General features: G+C 44.3%; 1 long non-coding RNA gene across 1 annotated transcript; it reads left to right on the top strand.

Moving 5' to 3' along the window:
* Positions 1 to 8,464: 8,464 nt before the first annotated feature.
* On the top strand, positions 8,465 to 12,105 carry LOC115100449. The gene is made up of 4 exons (XR_003859069.1): positions 8,465 to 8,746; positions 11,214 to 11,305; positions 11,403 to 11,533; positions 11,614 to 12,105. It is a non-coding gene; the product is annotated as an uncharacterized LOC115100449 (long non-coding RNA).
* The last annotated feature ends 919 nt before the right edge of the window (positions 12,106 to 13,024 follow it).

Here is a 13,024-nt window from a genome sequence, read left to right on the forward strand (position 1 = left end):
TATAGCCCAATAGGGCCTAGTACTGACTGAGCTGGAATCCCAAAGAAGCAGGGCAAAATAGAAGCACGATATGAGAACATGAGAAGTGCCATCCTGGGTCAGACTGACGGTCCATCGAGCCCAGCATCCCGTCTCTGGCAGTGACCAGCCCAAGTTGCCTGGAAGTATCCGGACAATCTCAATATGAAAATCTGTTTCATGTTTCTGTCTCCAAGAATTTAGAGATGGACAATCCAAAGGCTATCTGGCTAATAATTTATGGGCCTGGCCTCCAGGAACTTGCCCAAACCTTTTTTTAAACTCAGTTATCCTGCTAGCCTTAACCCCATTTTCTGGCAACAAGTTCCATAGTTTAATTGTGGATTGACTGAAAAAAATACTTTCTTAAATTTGTTACTTTCAGGCTGTGCCCCCTAGTCCTACTGCTAGGAACATAAGATTGGCCCTGCTGGGTCAGAGCACGGTCCATCCTGACTCCAACAGCGGTCAGTCCGGGTCACAAGACCCTGGCAGATCCCACAAAGTAGATCTAATTCCTGTCACTCACTCCCAGGGGACAGCAATAGATTTCTTTAGTCTACCTGGCTAATAATGTTTCGTGGACCTTTCCTCGTTTAATCCCTGCGATGCTCGTCACCTTAACCAGCCTGACTGGGTGTTGAGTGAAAAAGTGCTTTCTACCATTTGTTTTAAATTTGCTGGCTGTAGGTTTCATGGAGTGTCCTCTCAATTTAGAATTTTTTGAGAGAGTAAATAACCGTCCTTCATTTACCCGTTCCACCCCAATCATGATTTTCTAAACTTCTGTCACGTCCCCTCTCAGCCGTCTCTTCTCCGAGCTGAAGAGCCCCATGCTGCGCAACCTCTCATCATAGGAGAGCCTTTCCATCCTCTTTATTATTGTTCTCACCTTCCTTTGCATCTTTTATAATTTCGTTGTGTCGTTTTTGAGATTTGGGCAACCAGAACTGCACGCGGTATTCAAGGCGCGACCGCACCATAATTCGATACGGAGGCGGTATGAGATTTTCCGTTTTATTCTCGGTTCCTTTTCAGATCATTCCTAACGTTCTATTTGCTTTTATCACCGCCACCGTGCACTGTGCCGAGGATTCGTCCACAAGGACTCTGAGGTCCTTTTCCTGGGCGGTGATTCCCGACACAGAACCCAGCATCGTACACCAGTAGTTGGGGCTATTTTTCCTTATGTGCATCCCTTTGCAGTTTTTCCCATTAAATTTCACCTGCCATTCAGATGCCCAGTCTCTTATTCTCAGAAGGCCCCTCTGCAGTACCTCGCAATCTGCTGCTGTTTTAACAGCCTTTGAATAAGTTTGTGTCATCTGCAGGTTTGATCGCCTCACTCACTGTTCCTTGTGAAAAGCGTAAAATAATTGCCTGCTATTAACTTTTTCCATGCCACACATGAAACTGTGTTCCATGCTCTCTTTAAAAAAAAAAAGAAATGGTCATTCCTCATCTCTACCTCAGGCCAAACCTATCTTGAAGGCATGTGGAATGAATTTTTAATCTCGCAGACTAAAACTGTCCCATTTGGAATAATTAAGAAAAAGGATTGCAGACTGGCTCTTAACAGAAAACTGCAGGTGGCCATCCAACGCTACAGCCCTGCCACAGCGTGGCAGCTGGGCACTGAGGTTACAGGGGATCTGGCCCCCCCTCTACCCTGCACATTTCATTCCGGCTGACGTTCCACAGACCCCAGTTGATTAATTCTCTGGCTCTCCTTTCAGAAATCAGGCCGGGTTACGGAATCTTCCAGTCGCCTTCGCTCTCTCCGTGCCAGGGAAACGACTGTATTGCCACAGACCTGTCTAGAGTTTTTCTAATTGTAGTTTGTTTTTTTTTTCCTTTGGAAGCTCTTTCTACAAATCTCTGGAAACAAGTGAAAGCAGGAAAGTTTATTTTTCTTCATTTTTTTATTTTTATTTTTTTCAAATAGATCCATGGGGCAGATCGGGAATCCTGTCAGCGTGAGGCCGAGATGGAAACGGCGCGAGATAAGTTACGAGAATAACATTTTAAGTGTGAGGATCAAATCCTAAGAGTAGCAGCGCCACATTTGAAAGAGACACTCTCAGACAGGAATCATCAGCTCCCTCCACCCCCTGCAAACAAACCATTTAATTGACGGCTGTCAGGGACCATCTCCTGAGGGATACAAGCAGCGCATCTACACGATGTTGATGGCCTTCCAGCTTTGTTGACTTTAACTACTGAATATACAGTCATTGCAGGTTAAATAAAGGAAGAAAATAGGAATCAAGTTTGAGAATGTTTGCCCCTTAGGCTGCCCTAAGGTACAGCCGAAGATAAAGAGAGGGAGGTCATTCCCCTGGATAAAAAGAAACAAGTGGCAGAGGCCCATCTGCAGGGAGAAAAGAGCAGGGAATGAATATCAGAGGCGAGGTTCTCTTCAGATGCCCCAGAAGGCAGAAAGATTGGGGGCTAACTCAGCGGCCTCTTAAAATCACGATAAGCAGGAAAAAAAAAGGGAATTAGCATTTTATATACAGGAAGGATGCTCCCTCTCTTTCACTGTATTCCAGCGAGCGCCTGCTGCTTGAAAGCCTCCCAGCCAAGCAGAAAAGAAGTTAGAGGAGAAAATGATAAAAGAGGCCTTGGAATAAAACAACAAAGAGCCAACGCCGGCCCTAAAATATTTGCATTGCCTGGTTTTTCTGAAGCTGTGCGGTTACGGCTTTTGTAGTAAGAGAGAAGACATGGTGGCATCAGGAGTGCGTTTCTTCCTCCGGTCCCCCGTCCCCCTGTAAGTGTTTGTAGAAGATGTGTGGATAACAACTTTTGGCCCAGCTCAGTTAAATCATTAATGTTAGGCGTGAGGGGAGGTGTGGATGGCAGGGGGAGTGAGCCCTCCGGATGTGTCCCAGGACCTCACTAATAGCTCGGGAGCCAGCTCGGGCTCCTGGGGGCCTGGCTTCTGGCCTTCCTTATCAGTTCATTCGCAGGGATTGTGCTCCAGCAGTCTCCTTCGCCCATTCTTTCCCCCTCCCCTCCAGCAGGAGGACTAACGCAGGCTCTGACGAGCTGGTTTACCCCTCTTTCTTATGCTTGAATATTCGACGGCTGCAGTCCTCTACCCAGGCAACTGGCATTTAAATTTGTTGAAATATAAAGAAATCAATACAAGAAAAAGGGAGTAGCAAAGTCAAGGAAGAGGCAGGTGGGCTTTTCCTGAAGCTCTTCTGCTCCGAGAAGACGCCGTCCCCCGAGGAGCTCGGCGCCTTTTACTTCTGCACGCAAACATCTGAAAGCCCAGGGAGGGAGGAGGGAAACTGAGCATCCAAGATCCTTTAGAAGCTCCACAAAATGTCCACTCCTTCAGAGCAGGGCATTTAAAGTGACTCTTTCTGTCTCCTGTGACGAGAAGAGGGTTTCAGCTCCCTCCCTCCCGGAGAGAAGCCCTTTCGGAGGCGGGAAGGCCCAGGGCCCGGCGCACTCTGCACAGAGCAGCGCGGCGCGTGGTACAGGACTCTCTTCTGCCTCGGGTTTGGTCTCTGCCAGGAACAGGCTGTTCTCCAGCTTCTTCCCACACAGAATCTATCATGCAGCTAATTTCAGGCCTGGTATTTTTACTTTTTGCTCATTCAGCGTATTGCAGCTATAAAGTTCACATACGCTAGATCTGTCCGTCATCCCGACAGTCTCACTGTAATAATATAATACTGTATATATGTATGTATACATACCACACCATCACAATACAGTTTTTGCAACTCTGCATCACCGCTCAGGGCCAGTGCTAGGCTTTTTTCTGCCCGGTACAAACAATTCCTGTGCTCTGCGCACCCCCCCCCCCCGCCCCCACCCCATGCTGATTTCTAACACTGCCTGTAAGCTTAGCACCAGTCTACCCGTTCCAAAATACACCTGCTTCAGGGGTCACTGTGCTTTCCCTCCGGCGATTCATAGTCAAGCCATCCCACACAACATGGGCTTAGCCAGAACTGAAGAGTTTTGTTTTGGGGAGGGAAAGGCCTTAAGGTTAGCAACGGTGGGCACTGGGGCCAGCCCCCCATCCCACCCCCATCCCTTACCTCATCCTATGTGGGTCTTCATGGCAGTGGCTGCAAAATCCTTTTAATTTCTGGCAGCACTCTGTATCTCCTGTCTCTTCAGTCTCCCCTGCACTGTCTCTGCTGTTTCTCACTTTCCCTCTTTCAATAACAGGAGTTTAATAGACTTAATAAACTGCCTTTCTCATAGTAATCAAGGTGGTTTACTGGATCCCATATGGTATTAGGCCTATGGTAAAGAGCACTGGGTGAGGACTTGGCCCACAGAAAGTCAGGAATAAACTGAACTACAATTCCAATATAGTAAGCCTTCCATATCATAACTGCCAGCACTCAACCTATGAAAAAGCCATACTGCAAATATTACATCAGGCCTTAAACATCAATACACCTCCTGTTAGGAAAACAGATTAAAGCCTGGTTATTGTAAATCCCTACACAGAAACTACATGCTAGCAGAATAATAGAAGGACTAGGGGGCATTCTATGAAGTTAGCAAGTAGCACATTTAAGACTAATCAGAGAAAATTCTTTTTCACTCAACGCACAATAAAGCTCTGGAATTTGTTGCCAGAGGATGTGGTTAGTGCAGTTAGTGTAGCTGGGTTCAAAAAAGGTTTGGATAAGTTCTTGGAGGAGAAGTCCATTATCTGCTATTAATCAAGTTTACTTAGGGAATAGCCACTGCTATTAATTGCATCAGTAGCATGGGATCTTCTTAGTGTTTGGGTAATTGCCAGGTGCTTGTGGCCTGGTTTGGCCTCTGTTGGAAACAGGATGTTAGGCTTGATGGACCCTTGGTCTGACCCAGCATGGCAATTTCTTATGTTCTTATGTTCTTACCTAAAGTCTCAGTCACACATGCAGAACACAGATAGACCCTCATCAAATATAGAATGAAGAGACCATAAAGTACAAACAGAAACGTGCAGACAAAAACTGAACTGGAAATCACAAGAAGTCAAACTCTGTAAGCAATGCAAACACAGTCAAGAAATATAAAACATTAAACATACCAATAAAAAAAAGTCAAAGCCACTGATAAATTCAGCTAATTAAAAACACGTATAAAAATGTTTAAAATATTACCAAACAGTAATAAAATATTTCAAGACAGCAGACACGTTGCATCCAATAACTAAAACTAACAAGGATAAAAAATAATTTCCCACTCTCCATACCTGGGAACTTTAGATTTCCAGTCCTCCTGAGATTGTCGTGGATTGGAGGAGGGAGCACAAACTTTAACCTCTCTCACACACATATATACAGGTTCTCTCTCACACACACATACACACATGTGCGAAGACACACATATACACATAATCACACACAAAAACCCTCCCATACACACATATATATATACACACACACAAACATCCTCTCATATATACACATACACACACAAACACACACCCCCTCTTTTATATACACATATATGCACACACCCGCACACCCTCTCATACACACCCCACCCCCACACACCCTCTCAAACAGACATACACACACACACACACACACATCATCCATTCATATACAGACACACACACCCCCTTACCCACCCTCTCATACACACACACTCTATACACACAACCACCCATACATACACCTATTTACCTGCAATATTTACTGCAATATGATTAATATTGTAATTATCTCCGATCTTATCCTGATCTGAAAAATTTCTGTATTGTTAATAATGTACTATTAAGTTGATCCGCCAGTCTTATACCCCTAGCTAATTTCTAGTTTAATTTATTTCAATTATTGTAAGTTCTATGTTATCAGCTATATATCATTACTTTTATCTGTTGGATTGTAAAGCTTGTTGCTAATTTAAAGTTCTTTGTAAACCGAGGTGATGTTTGCTAACGAACCGCGGTATATAAAATTCCTTAAATAAATAAATAAATAAATAAATAAATAAATAATACACCCCCCACTCTGTCATACATACACACACCCTCTCAAATATATATATGCACACATACACTTACTCATACAGACATCCTCTCATACAGAGATCTATCCACACCCACCTCTCTTTCATATTCACACCCATTTCATACATACACACACCTACTCATACACACACTCACCCCAATACACTCTCTCATACAGACACTCCCACTCTCCCTTTCATACAGACATACACCCTCTCATACAGACACTCTCCCTCTCATACAGACATACACCCTCTCATACAGACACTCCCACTCTCCCTCTCCTACAGACACACACCCTCTCATATAGACACTCCCACCCTCCCTCTCATACAGATACACACCCTCTCATACAGACACGCCCACCCTTTCTCTCATACAGATACACACCCGCTCATATAGACACTCCCACTCTCCCTCTCATACAGACATACACCCTCTCATACAGACACTCCCACTCTCCCTCTCATACACACACCCGCTCATATAGACACTCCCACCCTCCCTCTCATACAGACACACACCCTCTCATACAGACACTCCCACCCTCCCTCTCATACAGACACACACCCTCTCATACAGACAAGCCCACCCTCCCTCTCATACACACACCCACCCTTTCATATATGCACACACACATACACCTCAACCCTCTCATATGCATACACACACCCTCTCATACACACTCACAAAGTCTCTCTCACACACAAGCACTCACTCTCACAGAGCAAGTCTCTTTCACACACATATTTTGAATGTTTTCTCTGTCTGCACAGCAATGCCTCTCTGCTGCCAGCTGCGGGAGAAACACTGGCAGCACCGCAGTGATTCTTCTTCGGCCGCTGGATTGTGGAGTGGAACCCCGCTAGCACATCACAGTTCTGCGCCTCTGGGATCTTCTGTTTGTTGGCGGGGAGTGGGAACCCTGCCAGCATGTCATAGTTCTGCACCGCCGCAGGACCTCTGGCAGGGAGTGGAAACCCTTACCCCTTATACTGTAAGGGGTAATAGTGCATGGAAAATGCACAGCCAACCACCCTGAAACTAATAGTGCTCATCACATGCAGATGCATGTTGATGAGCCTATTAGTTATTACCCTGGAATACTGAAAGTAAAATGTGTGGCCAAGCCGCACATTTTACTCTCATAAATTAACGCCTGCCCAAGGGCAGACGTTAACCATAGAAAGCACTGGGAATGTGTACAGAAAAGCAGAAAAAACTGCTTTTCTGCATACCCTCTGACTTAATATCATAGCGATATTAAATTGGAGGCACAAAAAAATAAAAAAATTAAAAATCTGCCCACTGGTCGGTGGGTTCGAAAATGGACGCTAAATTTCGCCAGTGTCCATTTTCCGAACCCATGGCTGTCAACTGTCAGAGGTACCTGGGCGCACGTCGGGAGATCTGGCGCTCGCCTTGGAGCACCGGCTCTCCCGCTGGTTTTATTGCATTGGCCTGAAAGTCGTTTTGGGTGGCTGTGTGTGTAAAAGTGCATTGATTATTGACATCAGAAACCCACCAGCAGGAGACCAGCATTTGTTATGGATGGGGAAGGAAAGGCTGCAGAGGGCAAAGCCAGACAAATTCGTATTTTACCATTAGCACTGCATCAGCAGAAGGCTGGTTAAGGAAGGAGGCAGTGAGATTTCTGACCCGAGTCGACCGGAGATGGCTTGAGGCCCAGGAATGTTTGGGAGAGCTGAATAGTAAGTGGCTGAGGGAGACATTACAGAATGATTTTAATGTCTGGAAAGCAGAGCACATGTTCTCTTAAGAGGGATATTCTGTGCATAGCATAATAGTAAGGGACGGTGGCAGTCGGCTAGGGTTGCCAACTCTGAGGGGGGAAAATAAGCCTGCCACATCCTCATTTTCTCCTGTCCCTTCTCATCGCCCCACGCCCTGCATTCACTCCTTCCTTGTTTCCCCCCAGCTGGTATTCACCTCCTCTTCTTCACCCCCAGCGCTCACCCGAACCTCAGGATCCTCTCGGCCAGCATGCACCTCTCCTCATCCCTCCAGCATTCACCCCCCTCCTCATCACCCCACTAACAGTATTCATCCCTCCTCATTCATTCACCCCCCTCGTCAACCCTACAGAATTAAAGCCTCCTCACCTCTTTACCCCTTCATCAAATCTCCCAGCACCCATCCCCCTTCTTACCTATTTACCCCTTCATCACCCCCTCATCATAGACCCTGTCTTCATGCTCCCCTCAGCCTGTACTCACCTTCTCCTCCCTCACCTACATTCAGTATCCAGCGCCTCCCTGACCGGTCCCTCCCCCCAGGCATCATTCACAGTTTGCCTGCTGCTGTGTGTTGGCTATAGCTCCTCTCCTCTTCCTCCTCCTCCTCCTCCTCCTCCTCTCTAACTGCAACCATCTCAAAATCTGCACTCTGGCCCAGAGACTGCTTAGTGTTTTTTTTCTCCCGGAGCATCTCTGCGGAAAAGTTTTCAAAATTGGAATAAATAAATGAGGAATAAGAACAGCTGCTGGGAATGTCTGCCGCTGCCCCTCCCTCTCCTGTCCCTCCCGTCAGCAGAGGAGGGGAAGGGCCTGCAGAAAGCAGTCTGGGTCCTCTGTGCTCTTCTTGCAGGTACCGGGAAAGCAGGGTTGGAAGTGTGGACTACCAGCGCTGCTGTCAAAATACTGTCAGAGGCAGTGCCGGGCGAGTAGGAGGGTAAGGGTCGGTCTGGAGGGGGAGAGCGGAGGCGGACCGAAGAGCGGGCGGAAGGTAAGTATTGGGTTTTTTTTTATATCCGGGGAGGGGCAGGAAAGGGGGATTATCACCCCACGCCAATTTACTCTTTTAGGAAGTGTTTGGAACAGTTTGGTGGGGTGGAAAGGCTTGGGCTGGCAGGCCTCGTTTTTATGCCATTGGGGTGAGAATCAGGAAACCGGGCTGCCAAACCTGTACAGATTTATATATATATATATATATATAATTTATATATAATTTATATTTTTTTTGACAGGAGATTGCCACTTAACTGGGAGTTAATTCTAAAATGATCTGGGATCATGTTGTTGGAGAAATGTAGACCTGCCGGCCATGTTTAGAGCTAAGCAAGTAACTTATTCAGCTGGCTCCAAATACTGAAGTTAGCCAAATACATTCAGGCCGATACAGTACAGTGTGCAGTCCAACCCGCGGCACCTAATAGGGCCCTCAACATGCAAATGCATGTTGAGGGCCCTATTAGGTGTGCCCGCGCAATACAGAAAGTAAAATGTGCAGCCAAGCCGCACATTTTACTTTAAGAAACTAGCGCCTACCCAAAGGTAGGCGCTAGTTTCTGCCCGCACCGGGAAAGTGCACAGAAAAGCAGTAAAAACTACTTTTCTGTGCACCCTCCGACTTAATATCATGGCCGATATTAAGTCAGAGGTCCCGAAGAGTAAAAAAAGTAAAAAAAAAAAGAAAAAAAAATTTTAAATGGGCCAGCGGCTGTCGGGCCGAAAACCGGACGCTCAATTTTGCCGGCTTCCGGTTTCCGAGCCCGTGGCTGTCAGCGGGCTCGAGAACCGACGCCGGCAAAATTGAGCATCGGCTGTCAAACCCGCTGACAGCCGCCGCTCCGGGCTAAAAGGAGGTGCTAGGGACGCGCTAGTGTCCCTAGCACCTCCTTTTGCCCGTTTCTACCGCACCACCTAATTTAAATACAGAATCGCGTGCACAGGCGAGCAGGCGTTCGTCCGCTCTCCCGCGGACTTTACTGAATCGGCCCGATTGTTTGGCTAGCTCTACTGTGGCCCAGAATGCCCCCAAAATGCCTGTAACTTATTTGGCTACATTTTAGTCAGATAAGAATTCAACTGGATTAACTTTTAGCCAGATAAGGGTAGTAACCACTGCACCAGCAAGTTACCCCCCTGCATGCTTTCTTCATTTCCTTTAGGACACGGCCGTAGAAGCAGTCCTGTGCTTTTCCCCATATGTCTGTGTACCAGTATACCAGACTGTAGAACAATGAGACATAATCTCTGTCTTAAAAGTTACGGAATATTTTTACATAATTTTCTAAAATGACAGCTCTAAAACTTAAGAAGAGTGTTACAGTCTGTAGGCTTTCTAAAAACAGAAAAATTAAAGATCCCAGCCCTTGGAAATAGTAATGACCATAAATGATATAGGCCACTCATTAGCTGGATAAATAAATCATAAGTTTTTATTGCATGTATTGAGCTATATAAAAAAAATGCCTCTAACTCCAACTTACTCTCAGTCCAAAGCATAAAAATATCATCTGTAAACTGGTACCAGAGTTTAATATAAACTTGAAAAGGAGAGGTAGGAAGTCAACGTTGTTTATAGGATTCCATACAAGTTAACTACATTGAGGGCCCTCAGACTTTTTATGAATGAAGAAGATGTGAAATTGGATTGGGTGTGTGACTGGATATTGCCATATGAGGTAAATGCTGTGATTGCCTCCTGGTGGACTCAGTGACTCTCTTTATAAGTAGTAACTCTATTCCTTTACTCTAATAGAGATAACCTCCTTATTAAAACCCCCAAGGATCCCCTATCTCGCATTGTGTGCACTATCTCATATTCAACAAGAACTGCTGCCATTAAGAGGATTATCTTACAGTATTGGCCAATAGTTTCCTTTTTATTTACATGCACTGATGGCCCCATTTTTTCTGTGACTAAACGAAGGAATTTGAGATCTTGTTTGAAGCAGCGATATAGAGAACCACGCAAAAGGGACAGAGCAGCTGTGGGTCTTGCTCAATATGTGCGCATGCCTTAATGTTATGAACATTTTCTCACCCTCATTTAAAATATCCTTACCATTTGCCGGGGTATTTCACTTGTAACTCTGAATGTGTGATTTATGCGATCATATGTCCATGTAATCTTATTTATATCGGGCAAATCAAGAGAAGAATTAAATCGAGAATCATTGAACATAAGAGTTGCATCAAGCTGCGGAAGGAGAATGCCCCTTTAGTTCATCATTGGATCCATATGTCACAAAGTTTTGATGATTTAAGATTTTTTGTTATATGCCAAGTTAAATCAGATAAGGGGGGGGGGGTGATATTTCCCACACTTGATTAAGATTAGAACAGCGACTTATTTTCTCATGGCGTACTGTTAGTCCATCAGATTGAATGGTCAGCCTTTTTATAAGTGTTTTTCATCCATCAGAGAGCTTATTAGTTAATTAGCTCATTAACAGTAGATTTTTCAGCTATATAGGAAACGTTGCCGTTGTGCTGACATCAGGCTCCGTAGGACCGCTGACGTGCTTCCTGATGGAATCGGAGTTTTGTTATCTGCAAGGTAACTGTTCTGTTTTTATGTAAGTTTTGTTTATTCCATGGTGTTTTTCGGGATATTTTTGTTTCATTTTTCAGGTAAATGTATTTATGTTTTGTAGAGTGACATTTCCTGCTGGACAGTGAGGAAGCATTTTAGCGGCTATGGACTCATTGTGTTATTTGGAATAAGGACAGTGCATTATAACCTACTTTATACGTTTAGACTGAGACAGTTTTCATCATTCAAGGAGTAGGTTCAATTTTTTTTAGATATTATTGAAAGGTGAATGTTCATAATTCATTTATAGATGATATATTGTTTCATTTAAGGGTTAGGGCATGTCTTAAATTTCCCCTAAGAAAGCCCTGAGATGTGAGGGTGAAACGAAGAATTCTTCATTGGGAAAGTTAGAGAATATGGAAGACACAATATGAGAAGAGGAAAGGAAGAAGTATTGATGACTGGCGCGCTATAGTCAAAATGACATCACTCATTGAAGAGACTTTCTGACATTTTCAAGAATTTTTAGAGATTGAAGTCTTTAACAATGTATTATCTATACTCTTCTCTTCTATTTTTATTATTTTATATTGTGTGTGTTGGGGGGGGGGTTGCTATGAGTGAGTTGGTGTGTATGATGGTAGTAGTGTGATTGTTAGGATGTAGGGAATTGGGTGGGATTTTTCCAGCGGAGGGTTTATGTCATTTTGTATTATTTTGAAATTTTGTATAATGTTGATGTGACTGATACATGTTTACCTTTCATGATTGATTAAAACTATTGGAATTTGTCTTTAAAATGTTTTTAAGATTTTCGCTTGCGATTTTTGATTTTCTCTCTCTTTTTTTTTTTCTAATTACCTCTCTGTAGTTAGACAGTTTGAGATGCCCATTTTGAATGAATAAAGTAGATTTTTATTTCTTTGTTATTTAACAACACTTTGGAGATTTTTCAATATATTTTGGCTACATTATGTGCTTTAATGTCTCTACAGCATAATGATGATGTGACCCCTGAGGCGGGTAATTGCCGAAACACTGGTGGCGTTGGGTCTATACTTTTCCCATCCAGCAATTGCGACTGAAATTTTTGGATGAAGTAGTTTGGCTGCTGTGTTAGTGCACGTGAATGCACAGGAATAAAAGTAGTATGCAAGGCGATACCATTTTATTGGACTAACTTAATACATTTCTGGACGAGCTTTTCGAGAGCTAATACGCTCTTCTTAAGGTGAGAATTCAAATGAGCCAATGATGGCACCACTGGGACATATAGAGTAGTGTGGGTGCCATAAGTGAATCATGAATGGCATTGTAGTGATAGGATGGAGAGGAAGGGGTGCGGGGGGTAGGGGGGGATGAAAGGGGATCAGAAGGTGACAAGCAGTATAACTTTATAATATTTTGTAAAGGTCTTTGATAGATGATTATAACAGCGTGCTGCTTATCAGTTTGGTTCTCCCATCACTGAAAACATGAGGTACCTTATATGATACCTTGAATAGAGACACACTATTCCCCTCCGTTATTAGGGATATTTTACTTTTAGTGAACTATTTACCTCTTTTTCAGATTAGTTCTTCTGGGGCACCATCTCAGTCCTCAGATATCTATGCTCGCTTTGTGTGTGTGGTGTGTTAGCTCCTCGCAGAGGAGCACATTTTACTTTCAGAAATTAGCGCCTACCCAAAGGTAGGCGCTAATTTCTCCGGGCACCGGGAAAGTGCACAGAAAAGCAGT

The sequence above is a fragment of the Rhinatrema bivittatum genome, chromosome 10 (assembly GCF_901001135.1).
Source record: "Rhinatrema bivittatum chromosome 10, aRhiBiv1.1, whole genome shotgun sequence".
NCBI lineage: Eukaryota > Metazoa > Chordata > Amphibia > Gymnophiona > Rhinatrematidae > Rhinatrema > Rhinatrema bivittatum.